At 38.1% G+C, this 15852-nt stretch overlaps 1 long non-coding RNA gene across 1 annotated transcript; it reads left to right on the forward strand.

The window, feature by feature from the left end:
- Positions 1 to 5672: 5672 nt before the first annotated feature.
- LOC140250371 (uncharacterized) lies at positions 5673 to 11386 on the forward strand. Its single transcript, XR_011903150.1, has 4 exons — positions 5673 to 5758; positions 6480 to 6666; positions 8036 to 8134; positions 10447 to 11386. It is a non-coding gene; the product is annotated as an uncharacterized lncRNA (long non-coding RNA).
- Positions 11387 to 15852: the final 4466 nt, after the last annotated feature.

Below are 15852 nucleotides of genomic sequence, written 5' to 3' on the forward strand. Positions count from 1 at the left end.
TAAAGATAGACAGCTCTTGAAGGCTGCGAAGCAGTTCTGCTTGGAGGGTGCTTCACAGAAGCCCATAGTGAGTTGTGCTGCCTTACCCTACTTTCACTGACAGACATTTCTTGTACATCCACTGGCCTGCACTCAAAATATTGCCCATTACAGGAACTGTTTTGTGGAGACATCAGACTTTCCTGATGGCAAGGACAATGAGAAAACCATTTTGCTCCTTAAGGAACTGGGGATAGGGTGAGCAGGTGCTGCCCATGGTTCCATTAGGGCAGGATCTACAGCCTGTTCCTCCCCTTGGTTCCAGCAGGATCATGGTGCTGGGGGCACCAAGCACCTCCCTGGGGCTGGGTACAGACTGAGGCTGTGTCGTGTGTCTGAGGTGGAGCAGGGTTCTGGGAAGCTGGAGCCTGGCCCTGCTGTAGCCTCACTGGGGATTGTGGACCTGGGTTGATGTGGGGACTGGGCCTGGGGATGGACAGAGATGGGCAAGACTGGTGGTGCCTCTGAAGTTCTGACAACCACGGGTTAAGGAACTGAGGCAACAGGAGCTTTTTCCCTATCTTGCACCTTGTCATAACTAAAAATCTTTTACTCTACACAGTGCAGTTTCCTTTGTTATAAGTGCCTTCTGCTCAGAAAATGTCTGTTTAGATTCACATCTTTTAAGTGCTTTCCTATTCTCCCCAGGCAAAGTTGGCATTCAGCACTCACTGCAGGGAAGAATCCAAGACTAGAGGCGTTTCTGGAGAGAAAAGGTCAGTGAAAGCAGTTTCTTTCAATGGAGAAGCTGAATATTCAAAACACCTGGCTGCCTGTTATCTCTATGCCTGCAGACATCCAAATATAACACTCATAAGGACCTTTTCCATGATTTTTTTCCATGCTTACAATCATAATTTCCTTTCCTGCATGGTGCAGAACTAGGAGCTGGGTTGGCACAGGGAGTATTTTTGCAATCACCTCTTGGAAACTTTGGGACAAGCTTACTCATTCCTCTTAGACATTTCATTAACTAAGGAGATAATAATCTGCTATGACATTTCTTAGTACAAGATATACTGGCCTGAAAGTAAATGTCAAAACTATATGTAAGGCCACAATGAGCTACATACTGGCCAGTATCTTACGTGCACAGTGACTGGACTATTTAGCCTTACATTTTCTTTGTCTCCCCTGTACATATCTGTCTCAGGTACTGTGTTGAAACTTATTTTTCTGCCATGAGAAGGACCTCTCTTTAAGAGGAATCTTATTCTTTCTCATTTGAGGAAAGTATTTCTTTTCCATACCTCTTTCTCCCCAGTAAAAGTGGGGAGTAATCAACTGCATATTCAGTCATAGGCCACTTATTTTAGGAAATTTTAGTTATTTTTAAAAGCAATTCAATATTTTGAACAATTTTTTAAAGTACAGTGGCTGCTACAAAGAGTAGGATGGAATGGTGTATGGGAACTGTTGAGTTGACTGAACACCTGAGGAAAGGATCTGGTCAGATCTGGGAGCACAGGTGAAAGCAATTTATCTGTGTGATCAGAAGGGGTGGAGCCTGGCTACACCTCTCTTAGACCTCATTTAAGGGCTGACTGCCGCTAGGGAAGGATCTCTGGTTGGAGGTTTATCTTTTGCGGAGTTTTTCTTGTGAGCCTACTTCTTTGGAAATGGGTAAGCACCTTTCCACCTGTCCATTCTATCCATACTAGTCCCTTTGCTACTGTGCTCCTGTATTGCCCTTCTGCCACACTGATCTTTCTGATTGTTATGAATGGAATATGAGAGAATAGTTCAGTTGAAAAGGACCTGCAAAGGTTACCTAGTCCAACTGCCAATTCAGAGCTAACCAAAAGAGAAAGCATGTTGATGAGGGTGTTGATCAAATGCCTTTTGAATACTGGGTGTCAGGCATCAATTGTTTTGTTAGGAGGCCTGTTCCAGTGTTTGGCTAGCCTCAAGGCACATAAATTTCTCTTGCGATCCAGTCTGAGGCTCCTCTGGAACAGCTTTGTTCCCTTGCATCCTTTAATTGGCCACTTTCCTCTGCATTTCCCCTCCTTGTGGAGCTGCTGAGAGCAATGAGGTCACTTTGCAGTCTCCTCTCTAGACAACCACTATGCTCTCAGCCTCTCCTCACAGGGCATGCTTTCCAGCCCTGTTACCAGCTTTAGTGCTTCCTCTGAATGTTTTCAAGGGTCTTGATGTTCTCCCTACATTGTGGAGGCCAGAACTGCATGTAATATTCAAGGTGAGACCAACACAATGCTAAATACAGTGAGAGAATCACCTTTTTTAACTGGCTAGATGTAGTGTGTTTGATGCAGTAACTAGACATGGATACCACATTTGCTATTTAGATTAGATATTCTAGCAAAAATGGCAGAGGGAATCAACACAGAAATAAGATTGGTTTTTGAAAGACCTAAATAAAAATGTTGTCAGTTACTATGACATACCTATAGGATTACAAAGTACAGCACAGGCGAAACCATAGACACACATGGTGATTAAGATGAAATAAAAGTGATTTTCTTTTTTAGGGGAGCAATGTAGGCAACTGCATTTATAATGTATTAATAGGTTTGCAGTGGGTGTTGTTTATCTTAATTGGGTTTGAAAGCTTTGCAAGTAAAGTAATAGAGGTGTGTTAGTCTCATGTTCATGAGGCGTAAGTCAAAACACTTGTAAAATTCATGTCAGACTATTGTTATTCTTCTAATGAGTGCTTATAATGCTATAATGCAGTATTATTCAATCACAGTATCACACACAGGATTCGAACCCCCGGCCTCCGGTGTTGCAAGCAGCACTTTATACCACTGCGCCACCGGGGCACACAAATCAAATAAAATAGCCAAAGTCTACTGCCTATGTCTTTTAATTGATATTACTTTTAAATATGTATGTAAAGTGCATATCTTAATGATAAAAACTGTTCACTCTGTAGGGTTCTCTCTGGTATATATCATTTGCTTAGCTCTTGCCAAGATAGTGGGTATGATATCAACTGTTAGGATTTTACTTTGTGTGAGGGTAGATGTAACTGTGAGCAAGTCACCAAAGAGCTTATCAGATTCTTTGGTAGGCCTTATCACTGTGAAACCCTGGAAGACCATCAGAGTGTGATACAAGAGCAAGCAGTGTCTGTTTGCTTCTAAGGGTGGACAGGAGGTTCCATTGATATGCATTGTTAATCCTGTTATTCTTAAGAAACCTTTCATCCTTTATCACTGTTGTCTGGGGGAAGCTGGGACCAATTAACTGATTAGAGGAACTGCTAGAGGAACAGGAATGTCTTGCTTGTAAGTGAATGGTATATAAGATGTATGTTGAACACAATAAAGACAGACTATTCTGATGTTACAAGAAACTAAGAGAGCTCTCTAACTCAACTGAGCACCGACAACTTTGTTAGAAAACTTACTCAGTACTAATAACTCTCGTGCCATTATTCTCTTTTTACCGTGCAAGTGTACATTTATTATAATCTAGTAACTTCTACACAATTTTTTTTAGGGAACAGGTTTACAATTACCCTTCTTCATTTGTACAGAATATCCAGTGTGGGAAATAACTGGGTTATTTGTTCCAAAGCTTTTTTGGATCTTCAGAGAGAGCAGAAGTAGTAATTGGAGATATGGAATAAAAGACACAATAACATTTTTAGTGATAATATACAGGGAAACTGCCTTTAGGACAGGGATGAAAGAGTGCTCTGCCATGCATGTCTTTGCTAGCAATAGCAATTTTAAAATTGAAATTTAGAAAATAGCTGCTGAAGAGGAGAGATGAAAGTCGCACTGGCCTTTGAAACTTGTACTGACTGCAGAGATAAACAAAGCACGCGTTTAATTTTATTTAAAGAGTTAATGCAACCAAATAATAGGCTGCAAAATTCACAGTTCAAACAGCCTGAAGTCCTTAAAAACTGATTTCAGTCTATTCTCTGCTCTCCAAGGAGAAGAGCAGGGTGATGAAAATCTTGTGCAATGAATATTTGAATCTAGTCCAAGGTAATTGTTATTTACTCACAGGGTAAAAATTATTCCTTGGGCTATGAATGGCAGATGATCTTTTGGATCCATTGACACTTCTAGACAGCTTGACAGTCTTTGTCTTAATGATTGCAGTTCACTATACTGGCAGACAGACAACTATTTTTTTTTTTTTTATGACACAAACCGGGAGAAATGATGTGTGGATGCAGAGATGACCGTGGTAGAAATGAATATAGAAGGGCAAAATGAAACATAAAAATAGCCACTCAGAGTTCTGGTAGATTCCTAGTTTAATATTATAAAGTATGGCCAAGAGTAAGTTGTCCTAAAATGCTTTGCAGATTGTTTTCTTCTGTTGCATATCGTAAATTATCAGTAAGCAGTCAACTTCCTTGCATATGCATAACAGCTGGGAGAGACAATAATTCTCCTCCTTAGCAGTCCCCGTGATGGCTGCCAGGTAGGTTCCAAAGCATGTAAACTGCCATTGCCAAGTCCTCCTAACTGAAAGGCTTTCACAAGTCCCAAGCCCAAATACGAAGAAACTTGGCATCCAACAATTTAGCTTCATGCCTTCATGACCTCTGGCAGCCACTGGGAGAAATCTTGAAGTGTAGCCATTAATAATAATGGAGGAGGTCAGTGAAAATGTTGAGAATGCAAAGGACCTAGAACAATGCAACCGCTCTGTAGGTTTCCATGAGAACTATTAATGTGTAAGGTTCAGCTACACACAGAGCAGGATGTTTTGAATGGGTTCTTCCTATGTATTGTATGATACACTGAAAAATTGAGCATACCAAAAGAATTTAACAAGCCATCAGTTTGACTACTTATCAGTGTTCATTTACAGTAATTTATAATGGATAACTTTTTTTAAAATATCTTTTTAAAATATAATATAAATTCAATGAAGTACTTAGAATCTCATGCTTCAAATACGCTTACGGCTTTCCAGGAGAGGGCAGTCTATTCCCAGGACCAGCTGGCTCCCATTATGTTGTTAATCCAAGAAGTGTAACCAGAAATTCCCGTAAAGAGATAAAGTGTCTCAGATGAAGAACAAATGCCCCCAAATGCATTCCATAATGGAAAAAATCCATTTTGGAAAAGAAAAACTATCAGTTTGCTTCTGTATTCTGAAAGAATGTAAATATGTTAGTGACATCACTCTGGTGATCAGTAATGTGCAGAAAGAGGCACAGAAGTGAATATATCACTACATCTGCACAAGGGTAAGTAAACAACAGCACAACCTGAGCTTTGGCAGGGGAAGATCTTTCCCTATCTATTCTGGAAATACAAATGGTGTGCTATGAAGAGCTCTAGAGGCAGCAAGGAGTTAAGACTGACCTCTTATTTTCTTTAATTTTTCAATTCATTTCAAATTTCTGCTTCATATTTATGTGGAATGATGTGTGGGGATATTTCTTGAGGGGGGGAGGGGAAAAAAAGAAAGCAATGAGTCACTTCACTTAGATTTCTTCTCCTGAAATCCTCCCTGTCCTCTCTTACCTCTGTCATGGATGTGACTCACCTGAATGAGCTTTGAACTCTGCTCTGGTGTAAAAGCAAAGCAGTCCTATTGACAAGAAACTGCATCTGTTGTAGTTCACCTTAACTGTATCTGGCTCAGGTACTCCTAAGCTTGTCATAGATACCATGTTCATATCATACATTCCAGGGTTATTGAAATCTAGAGAAAAGACTGGATCCTATCCTAATGTGGTGTAGCAGCATCAGTGCAGTGGTCAACAGCAGCTGTTCAGGTACTTAAACTGACTTATTCACAGCCACTGTTGTACTGCATTGTAATCTGCACAGCAGGAGTCAATGTTCTGGGGTAAAAAAAAAAACAAAAACACAAAAAACTCAGCATGGAGAAGGTGATAGTTTAAAAAAGGGTCTAAAAGGTGTTGATTTTACCCATTCACACTTATTTTGCCATAGATGTTATTTACTCACAGTTTTATGGCCACATACATACAAGTACCAAGACCTACCTGTCCAAGCATCCTGGTCAGACTTACTGGTGTATAACATGAGGGACAAGGGGTGCTGATACAGAATTCTCACTGTATCTCTGGGTTACTTTTGAGTAGTGATGGCTAATAAGCTTTTGGAAAAATCCTTTTCTATGTATGTCTTCCTAATGGGTTAGAAGCAAAACAAATGGCACAATAGGATATGCAGAAACCTTGCTGCTTTCTTTCTATTCTCCTAGCAGGGTTGTTTGAAGCAGTGAATATACAGAGAGGACCAAAGAACTAGGAAAGTAAATTTCTAAGAGCAATATAGCTTTGGTAGGCCTAAAATAAGGGTAGAAAATGATTGGCTACATGATCCCAGGCTTCTCTTACCTGACAGGCATCTGTGTAATAATTAGTGGTCCCAGCACAGAAGTTAAAGTTTTCATAGCTTCATCCAAAAATTCAGAGCTATTGTATATCATATTTTCAGTCACAGTGACTGTGATTATGTCTGTTTTAGGGGATGCACCAGGGATGCGAGAAGCCTTTGTGCTAAGAAAAAGCTTGTTGAGGAGGATGTCACAAAAAGAGTCTGCAAGTTGCAAAGAGTATGGGATGAAGAACAGACAACAGCATGATCTCTGTGGGAATAATGCACATTGCATGTTGCAGTGCCTTAAAAGGAATTAGGAAGCAGAACAAAGAAGGTTTTGTCCCTTTTTTATCCAGAGCTGATGATGCTGTATCTGAAATCCTGTGTCTGACTATTAGTCATCAGTTCAGGAAGGAGTCTGAAAATCTGAGGAGAATCAGTCAACAGGGTTAGGACACACACAGTATGTGAACTTAGAGGAGAGACTGAGAAAGTTGGGCTTGTTCAGCCTTGCAAAGAGAAGAGTAATAGTAACTCGTTGGCTGAGGACCATTAAATTTTTGTTTGTATGCTTTGTACACCCACGTTGTATCCCATCTGTGCTTTAAATAGTAGTGTCCAGGTAAAGTGTAAAGTCCTCTAAGTCTTCTGCTTGTCTCCTCTGTTAGATCTGAAGAGAGTGAGATTTCTAGATATTGTTTGTTGTTTTTTTTTAACTACTTTATAGGCTTTTGTGGATGAACAAGTGCATATTACAGGGTTGAAAAACAATTTTGCTAAGAGGGAAATGTAGCAAATGTTTATATTTGGAAGGCTAGAAATATGAGGTTAATATTGTAAAATATCAATATTAATGTTAATAGGTTAGAAATGTTTGCAAAAGTCTGCAGTATCATTTCAGTTTGCTGTATCTGTTGGAAATTGGATCAGGATCTTTCCTAGATTGTTGTTAGTGCATTGTCTGTCTTGCTATTTACGCACATTCCAGTCAAATCCACGTTCTAACAGTTTCTTTAGAGTCTGAGGCAAAAGCCAATGATAAGCCCAAAACTGTGATCACAGGGGAAATTAATCATACAACAGCACAAATCAAGCAGAAGATTGAAAATGAAGTATCAGAGCAATTGCAGACTCTGCTTGGAATAAGGCGTGTTAAAGTGTGCTAGAAGAAGAAACAGAATTGCTGGGGAACTAGATTGGGCTAAATTCCAAGATAGATGGAAATAAGCAGATGGAAGTATTTTATTCACTCCTGCTTACATGAAGAAGTTTTTTGATTGATGATATTCTGAGAAAAAATTGCTCAGAAGTATATGCCCTTTAAAAATACCAGTTCAAAAATGACGCTGATTTGTAGGTGCTGTTATTAACCATCACATATAGTACAAAAATAGTTCTAGGGTTCCACTGCGGTGTCTAGAATGCAGTTAGAATTATCAGCCCATTTCAAAGTAAAAACGTACTAAGTTCCTGTTCTCCACAGATATCTCATATTCTTTGCCATCCAGCAAGAATCATGAAAAATTTTTAAATCCAAAGTTTAGATTCAGATAGCTCTCAGTATTGTAAGAGGTGGGTATCTGGGTGTATGCCCATTTGCAGGTGTGTTATAAGCTCAAAATTTGCTGCTGCAAGGCTTTGCAGAGGGTACTCGGTACCTTGCAGCACTATGATTTAATCTTGCCTTCCCTTTTTATTTTCAGAACATGACTGGTCATTGCAACGCTTTACCATATGTAACACCATGGGTCTATATTTCTACCTGGATCTCAGCAGTAATTCTCTCTCAGATCCCCAGAAATGTGAGTATGATGCAACTTGCTGTTCTACAGTGATGATACATCATAAGTGAGCTCCAGGTTTGGCTTGTTTTTTCAATGGTAATTAAAGGTGATGTTCCATGGTGGTATCTCTCTCAATAGCACTCCTTGACACTGGAGGACTGCATTGGCATACCCGCATCTGTAATGGGCAACTGAAATGAGTTACTTAATTTTAGTATAATGTCTAAATTTATCAATTAAAACAAACAAATAAACAAGCAATACCTTCTGGAAACAGGTAATAGTTAGTTTAAAAAAAAATCAGATTGATTAGTAAGCAGTTGCAGGAATATTTGAGAATAAGGACCAGAAGGCATTTGTAAGGGTATTTGGAAAGACGTCATGTACCAGATGGTATCTGGCAAGAACATTTGCATTTAAACTTCACTTTTGCACACCAAATCTGTTTCTCATTAGGGAAGCAAAAGTTTCACATGCACATGCAGATCTAAAAATTCATAAACCATACTTTTTCATGAGTTAGATTTGAGACATTAATGCTCAGTGAGGTGGTGGGTGGTGTCTTTCAGCAGTGGTGACAGTGACAGTGGGTCACCTCCACTGGTGCAGGTATTTAAGACAGCAGAATGCAGGCACTTGTTCTATGACTGGTGAAAATTCATGGCTGATAGTGTTGACTACACTGAAAAATAGTGTTTTGTAGCTGAGAATTTGCTGCATCAAATACCGTTATTGTGCTCTTCTTATCTGTTGTAGTTTACACAGAAATACTAGGAAACATTATTTTCAGAGCAGCCTATGTGTAAAGTGATGAATTTATGAGCCATCTGTAATTCTCTCCCTGTTTAATCCAAATTCCTTATAATTTTCAAAACAATCTCAAATCAGCTGCTTATACATTTTTGCTCGTAAAGACGTGCATTCTAACTGGTTTAAATGGAATGGAGGAGAATTTCAGTGGCATACAAACTCAGGTGGGAGTGAGACTTAGGTTAAATCTCTAGGCAGCAGCAAGAAAAGGAAATGTGGCTTAACCTGTCTGACAAGGACTTCAAAACAAAAAATGAATACTGATTTTTAAGACATAAGAGATATGCATCATCTTGGCTTGAAGACCACTCCTTTATAAGAGGAGAAATGGTGCAGGAAAAATAAACTGGTCTAACTGTCCTACTGGTACACTACAAAACTGTACAAAATATACTGATGTCCTTGTTAATGTATCTTAAAAATGCAACTGCAGATTTAAAATAGACACATTTACTGTCTAAATGACCACACTACCATATTTGGTGTTACATGAGATCTGATCCTGCAGTGCATTCACTGAAATACCCAAAGCTTTTAGAGAAAGTAACATACATTAAAAGTAGAACTTAGAAAATAATATTTACAGGTTTGTACTGAGTAATGGGAAAAGTAAAAGCACTCTCTTCTTTCTTAATATGCTGTTATTCTGAGGTTTTTTTTTGCTTCATTTTATCTAATTAAAGATGTAGATAGCATTGCTGGAAATTACGGACAATGTAGATAGAATCTCAGATTCTGCATATTCAACCCCCACTGTCTGTGTTATGGGAGGGTTACAAAGAAGATAAGGAATGCAGGACTGAAAAGGACCTTCAGACTACTTTCCTGTAATTGGAGAATTGTACCTTGCTATCACATGTGCAAAATTATCAAAGTCCAGTGTAAAATTGTGCATGTTGAAAGCTTATCTCCCACGCACTATCTCAACAGGAAGGCTGTTCTTAACCCTTACAGTTCTGGTAAATCCATGAAAGTAAGAACTGATGTAGATGGGGAAGGAGTTAAATGAACTGTGATCTGCAAGACTATGAAATCTCACAGGATTTAGAGTGAATTGCCCCTAGCTAAAGATCTCCTAACAGCAGCTTGTTTGCACTGAACACTATTTGAAAGCACTTGGTGAAGCCCAGAACTGCACAGTCTCCTTAAGGCAGACTCTGCCTGGAGTCCTGGCTGCAGATTAGAACCAGAATTTCTTCCGTGGAAGCTCTTAGCTCCACATACAAACAAAAAAGAAAGGCCAGGGAGGTAGCTGACAACTGAAATTCATAAGTGGTTATAGGCATAACAGAGGAGGAAAGGTCCTCAGCAGAGAGAGAAAAAGCAGCCCAGTTGTCCTTAAGCTTGACAATACTTTGCATGCTTCCATTTTCAAGAAGGAAGAAGTGATAACACTGAAAAATGTACAGTGGTACTGGCATTTGACCTCAGAGGTCCCATTTCTTTACCAGTAAGACTTACCAACACAGTGTTCATGATCCTGCTCTTTGATAAAATACTTAACATTGACCATGTTTCAGGTACCCGTGAGGACAGAAAGAGCTCTCCACATTATCTTTACAAATTGGAGGAACAATCAAGAAACAAATGAAGACCTTAATTTTATCCAGACAAAACAGTTACAGAAATATGAAGTGGAAAATAGCTGAATGCGTGGCAGTTATTCAGAAAAAGTGATGGAATATTCCAGTTGTTCACAAGAGGAGTAGGGCTTGGGATCAAAACTGTACTTCCAGTTTCAGAGAGGCCAATAAGAATGATCAATTATCTTAAAATACTATCTGTGAGGCAAGCTTGCAAGAAGTAGATTTTTGGTAGTCAAGAGAAACTTGCACTTCTGTGGTAGGCTTTATAGAAACCTTCGGAAGATGAAAGGGGTCTGTGCTCATGATGGATAAACTTGAAGTTTGAAAGACTCAGGATAAATGTGAAAAGCAACCTGCTGTGTCAGAACAAGAAAGCCTTGGAGTAGAACATCTGAAAAGGTATCTTAAGGGCAGGATAGAAAGTATTTGATAAAACTGATATGGAAGAAGTCACTCTGTTGCAGGACAGAAAGGTGGGACAGATACTTCTACTCTTTTCTGAAACTTTCTATTGTCGTTGACCTCCACTCTTTTTTCTTTCAACGGTCCATGACAATGTGTCATGCGTAGCACTTGGAACAAGAGTGTGTCAACTTCCATTGCTAGTTCCAAAGCAGACGTCTTTTTGTCTTTGCCCACTTTTCCATGTCTTATTTTCCTGTTCTGGTTAGAAGCTCAAATTCCAAAGTTTGTACCTTTGAAAAAAGTTCAAATCTTACTGAATAGCTTTCAAGAAGCCCAGCTCTATGTTTTCAAACTCTGTAGTAATACAAATTTCTTATTCTACACGCTTATTTTGCCATTTTGATGTTTCACCTTCTCTGTACTTACAATATAGCAAGTGTTCTTAAATATTTTAGATGTTCAAGTGTTACTGGCATTATAGGATATTGGGGAAATTAGCAGAAATAAATAAGGTGCACCTCTGAATTTGTGCTTTGAAATGGACAGCCAAAAGGGTTTGTTGTTTTTTTTGTTTGTTTGTTTTTTTTTTTTTGTTTTTTTTTTTTTTTTAACCATAGTCACCAAATTCAAATAGTAAAGACCAGGATTAAAACAGGGCATAAACAATATGAAATGAAGAGGAGGTTGCTGGCTTGCTGTCTGTAGCATTCTGACGTGGAACAGAATGCAGAGAATCTGAAGCTTTTTTAAGAGTAGGGATAGGAATTTTATTTCCTGTAAGCTGCAAAACAAATTTGAGTTGAAGTAATGAACCAGTGTATATACAGATAAATTCATAAAAAGTGTAGGAAAGTATTCCAGTGGCAAGTATTTTAATTGTGTTTTTGAACTGACAGAGTGGATGGATTTGGATTCAAAATGAGTTATTTAACAATAAATAGGAAATTCCTATATAACAGCCTGAATTTTCAACTTCACCTCAAAAACATTCAGATGCTTTTGGCTGAGTAGCAGCTGCTGCCTGCAGTAGGAAAATTATATCAGTGGATGATGGGCTATCTGAAACTCAGTACCTGTCCTCTGCAGTGTGCAGTGAGGTCAAGTGGCAGCATAATTTGTGAGGAATATACAGGAACACCTTCTTGTGTCCTGTTCCTACTAGAAAAGAGATGCAGAACAGAACTGAGATGAAGTGAAGATACTAGGTAGACACTCATTTCTAACTAGTCTGTAACTGCTCAGCCATAAGATTCACTTTCCAGCTGAGAGATAAACATTTGGAAACAGTTTGTCCTACTAAACATACAGTACTACTTTGGGATAAGCCACACCCTAGAAATTTTTCTTTTTCTCATTTCTTACAACACAAATTAAGTTAGGTGAACTTAGCAGGAGACATCTACACTGTAGATCTTTGCATTTAATCAGATAAGTCCACCTACACTGTACCTAATCCAATTGAAAGAGAGCTTGCTTCACTTCCGTTTGTTAAGAATATGCTTAACAAGCGTTCCTTCCATGTCGACGTACTCACTGCTAATAAGATGGGAAAAACAATGAATCTTTGGGTTCATTTTCCATGCAAGTGGCATTCATACACACTATTAGAAAGTTTACCCTTTTTTCACATTACTGATACATTAGTATAATCAAAACAGTTCCTGTTTCTATCCACTCAATTTTTATAACAGATCACTTTGTTCTTTTTGTCATTTAGTCTTTATTGTCATATTATTAATATTCCTCATATAAACATTCATTATATTCCTATATATCCCATATTATATTTTGTCTCCTATGCACAAATCAAACTAAAAATGCTAAATAAACTATATTTCATTCAAAACGTACGTAGAATCATAGAATCATCTCTGTTGGAAAAGGCTTTCAAGATTATGACATTCAACCATAAATTTGACCTACCAGTCCCATCACTAATGAAATCACTAAAATGCTACTCTAATCATGAATTGTCATTGACTTCAGTGAAGCTAAAATATCACCCTCTACTATGTGGTAAAGACAGCTGAGCATACTTCAAAATGTACCTATGTAAAGAAATGTAACAGGTATGTAAAGAAACATAACTGAATAGCACTTGGTGTATTTGCAATGCTATATCAATATAGCAATGTAATTTCTTTTATTTTACACTTAACAAATCGTTATTATTTGTCAGTTAGCAATCAGGCTACTTTCTTTAGAAAATATCTGGAACTAAAAGTATGGCATCCATGTCTAAACTAATACACACTTGTTATACTGCTGCTATTGAAAATACATATCCTGATATTAAAACATCTAGTGTGTTCTTTTTAATCCTTCTGTGGACAAATTGAGCTTATTTGTGTTTCAAGATGTCTTCAGTCAGACCTGAATTAACAAATTAGACAGATATCTCAATCTGTTTTGTTTTGTTTTGTTTTTTCATCTATTCTGCTACTGTAAAGGGTACACGCAGTATTCAGAAATGACATGCCTCTTTCTGAAATCCCTACAATGCTTATTCCAGTAACCAGGTCTGAGGAGAAAAAGAAAATACACAAAGTACATGTTTTCCAGTGGAATCACACACGTGAATACATGTTCTTATCTGTTCTGTAGCAGGCACCTTGTGGAAGGTGTCAGGAAGCTTCTATTAAGAAAGCTAGAGATCTCTTAATTTAAGGCTGCACACCAACATTAACACAAATACTACTAAATGCCATTGAAATTCTTTCATTTTGAGAGGTATACTTAAAAATAAAAACAACACAAAACATTTTGTTATTATGCTCAGTCTGTTGTTTACTACTGAAGACTGCAATACTGAAGATCACAGCTCAAGAACATATAGCAGTAATGAAAAACTCTTCCTTCTTCACAGATAGTTTTAATTGTCATGAGGGGAAAGCAAAAATAGGAGTAAAATGCATGTACCTTCAAATTGATCTGCCTACAATTTACAAAATATTTCCTGTGGTTGCAATTATCTCAGCATTATATCACATATGTAGGAGTAGTTTATCCATAAGAAGCAAAAAGAACTACTGTATAAGTATAGATGTGATCTGCAATCATACTTCAATTTTGGCAGAAGATAATATGGAAAAGTTCTTGCCATTGAATCTTCTTTGGTCTTCAGTCAGAAGGTATCACTCCCATAACACTAATTGTGCCTTGGTAACTTGAACAAGCCTGCAACAATAAATGGAGTAAACAACAGGAAGGGTATGACCAGAGGTAAGAAAATTCAAGGTCTTCTTGCAGTTTGGGAGCCATATTACTAAGTAATTCATGTTTGTTTTATGTCCCTAGTAGTTTATAATCAAAATGATAGATGTTCAGAATAGCTCTTCCTTGAATTCATCCTACAGTTGATACTGAAAAAGTCTGACCCTAGTAAAAGTTTTGGAAGATTCCTGCTTCAATAATATAGATAAAAAAAAGAGGAGCAGGCACATAAAAAGTGGAATAAGACTGAGTAAATAGGAAATGTTACAGATATTGGCAGCAAAAGAGCAAGGAGAGACGTATCTATGAATATGCTATGAAATGTTATGAAAACAATAGGCCAAAAATACAGCTTTCATGACAATTTGAACCAGAAGACATTACCAAGACCAAGTTTCCATTAACTAGCCAAGGTACATTAACATTTTATTCAATGTGCAAACAAAATCTAATTCTATAAGGACTCCAATAGTAGCAGCAAATTGAAAATGTGAAGCTTACGATTAGACATACAATGGAGAAAGGCAAAGATTCAGAATAATTTATCAATATGAAATATAGTTTGGCCTTGTTTTACTGACTTCAAACACACGCACATGCTTTTTCTTAGGGATTGCCAAACCATTAGCCTGAGACAGCTGCTGCAACTCAGTGTTCATCCAATTAGAGTTTCCCTTCCCATTACTGTGTTATTCAGTGTTCCCCCTTTTGACACTGTGCTTCTGCACTGTTGTGACTGTAGGGGTAAGCCTTTTAACACGCAACACAACACTGTGAAGCACTGTTAAGAAGAACAGTTAAGAAACTAACCATAGTATTTTGACTATCGGCAGCTTCTGCAGGCCTTATCCAAAGACCAAACACACAAAAACTGTGACAATGACCTACTCCCACCAGCCTCCACAGACTTTCTGCTAAGCTGTTTATTGTCAGGTGCATGTGCCTTAGAAGTGAGTTACAAATCCTTGGAGGAAAGTAAGGGTAGAGAATGAATAAAATGAAATAACAGTATTTTTAGACATGAAAATGGAAAATTAGGCGCACAGCTTCCATTTTAAATTAGTTTTGTTAGGGTGCGAAAAATCTTTTCAGTACCCAACTCTTCACACATTCTTGGACTTGTTAAATGCAGCCAGCTGCAAGTCATGATCTTGTGAAACATGAGTACCTGCAAATCGCAATTCCATTGTGGACACGTAGGCACATTATTTCCTTTGCTACTCTGCATTTTTTCCTCTGATATCTGATGTTTCATAGTTCTCTATTGAGAAAAATACTGTAATGACAGTGAAAAAGGAGTAGTGTAACAGTCATGGGGTGTGACGTAATAACAGCAAGCACAGCATTGCTCACACTATCGCAGTGTTCAGTTGTTTTCTGAAATGAATGAGCCTGGTGACCTTTAAATCTGTCCCTGCTACTTCTGCACTGTATTTCTTGCCCACTGCCACTCCATCCAAGCCACTGGACCATGTTCAGCACAGCACAGTTCTGGAAGAGTCTGTTATACTGGGAGTAAGTAGAGAAACTTCCTTTCACCTCCTGCACTTTGCTTTCTTTGGGTTTCAGTCTTGCCTCTTTTGCTTGCTTTTTGTTTTTGTTTTTGTTTTTTTTTTGTTTTGTTTTGTTTTTTTTTTTTGGGGGGGGTGGGGGGTAACGTGATTATTTTGGTAGCTCTTTTTTTTGTTATTATTTTGTTATATGAGATGCCACATTTAAAAG

This window comes from Excalfactoria chinensis, chromosome 3 (genome assembly GCF_039878825.1).
Source record: "Excalfactoria chinensis isolate bCotChi1 chromosome 3, bCotChi1.hap2, whole genome shotgun sequence".
Taxonomy (NCBI): Eukaryota; Metazoa; Chordata; class Aves; order Galliformes; family Phasianidae; genus Excalfactoria; species Excalfactoria chinensis.